Source organism: Cervus elaphus, chromosome 5, assembly GCF_910594005.1.
Source record: "Cervus elaphus chromosome 5, mCerEla1.1, whole genome shotgun sequence".
NCBI lineage: Eukaryota > Metazoa > Chordata > Mammalia > Artiodactyla > Cervidae > Cervus > Cervus elaphus.
In genome coordinates, this window is record NC_057819.1 from 44740205 (window position 1) to 44742041 (window position 1837).

At 47.6% G+C, this 1837-nt stretch overlaps 1 pseudogene across 1 annotated transcript; it reads right to left on the reverse strand.

Moving 5' to 3' along the window:
* Positions 1-723: 723 nt before the first annotated feature.
* Positions 724-1577, reverse strand: LOC122694117 (annotated as a pseudogene). The gene has a single exon (XR_006341120.1). The product of XR_006341120.1 is annotated as a peroxiredoxin-2-like (transcript).
* Between the last annotated feature and the right edge of the window lie 260 nt (positions 1578-1837).

The window sequence follows — 1837 nt, forward strand, 5'->3', positions numbered from 1 at the left end:
CCATACAGATGAAGTTATACTTTTGCATTTTGTGCTTAGAATTTCCTTGGTTTCTTAATAGATAGCATCTGGTTAAAAGTCTATTTCTGGATCCAGACAGTCTGTATTTGGATCTTGCTTCCTTATTTTCACAGTCCTTTTTGAGTCTATTAGTAATCTCTTTCCCTTGTTCCTTCTGGAAATTTAAGCAATTTTGGAAAGAGTGGAAAAAAGTGAAATGATGAAACACAGTGTTTCCACATTACAAATTTCTCCCACAAGCTCCTTCAGCAAAATGAGAAATCTTCTGTTGTAAAGGACATTTAACTATAAAATAACTAAGTGGGACCAATATTGAACACCACGTTACACACAGGAATAGCATAGGTGAACTACCTCATTCTATTAATATCAATAATCTCAGGAAAGATGATTAATCTCAGATCAATGTATGCTAAGTTGCTTCAGTCGTGTTCAACTTTGCAGCCCTTTGGACTGTAGCCTGTCAGGCTTCTCTGTCTATGGGATTCTCCAGGTAAGAATACTGTAATGGATTGCCATTCCCTCCTCCAGGGGATCTTTCTGACCCAGGGATCGAACACGTGTCTCTTATGTCTCCTGCATTGACAGATTGATTCTTTACCACCAGTGCCACCTGGGAAGCCCCTTAGAATAGGTATGGGTAAAATGCTGAGTGCAATGGGAAAAAATAACTTGTGTATGGCTGCTTATTTTTTTTTTTTCAGATCTGTCCCTAATGCTTTATTAGTCACCTATAGGCCTGTTCTCAGTTATGTGGGCTCCAAGGAGGGGGTCACCATTCACCAGCTCGCAGCTGGGAGCTTGAGAAGGACTTGGCCTAACACTCTGTGGTCATGGACTGTGGAGTCTGAAGGAGCAGGTCTGGCATTTCCTGGGTCAGTACAGGACACAGGTAGGGGCCTAGAGGCAGGCCAAGAGCCCAGGCGTGCCACCATCTGCCAGCCTAGTTGTATTTGGAGAAATATTCCTTGCTGTCGTTCACGTTGGGCTTGATTGTGTCACTGCCTGGTGTCCAGCCGGCGGGGCAGACTTCCCTGTGCTCATCTGTGTACTGGAAAGCCTGGACCAGCCTCAGAGCTTCATCCACGGAGCGTCCCACGGGAAAATCATTGACGGTGATTTGGCGAAGGACACCCTTGCCGTCGATGACAAAGAGGCCCCTGTAGGCGACCCCCTCATCTTCCTTCAGCACGCCATAATCACTGGATAACTTTCTGGTTACATCAGCCAGCAGGGGGATGTTCAGCGGGCCCAAGCCTCCCTCCTTCCGGGGAGTGTTGATCCAAGCCAGGTGGGTGAACTGAGAGTCCACGGAGACGCCCAGCACCTCGCAGTTCAGCTTGTGGAACTCCGCAGCACGGTCGCTGAAAGCTACGATCTCCGTGGGGCACACAAAGGTAAAGTCCAGCGGGTAGAAAAAGAGGACCACGTACTTCCCTTTGTAGTCGGAAAGGCTCACCTCCTTGAAGGCGCCATCCACCACCGCGGTGGCCTGGAATTTCGGGGGGGGGCTTTCCGAGGTGCGCCTTGCCGCAGGCCATGACTGAAAGCTGCGTGGGTAAGGGCGGGACGCACCGACTCTCGGATGCACGGACTTGATTTCGCAGGGCCCTGTATGGCTGCTTATTCAATAGGCTACATTTAAAAAGCAGCACCTGACCTAGCAATCAATGGGCACAGGTTCTCCACAAATGGAGACTCAAACGAGAAACTGAAAGATTGGCAAGATCTTACTGATGTTTTCAGTTAATAACAATAATATAAAAAAATGGCAAACCGAAAACCATCAGAAAAATAAAAGCATAAATGAAGGTCC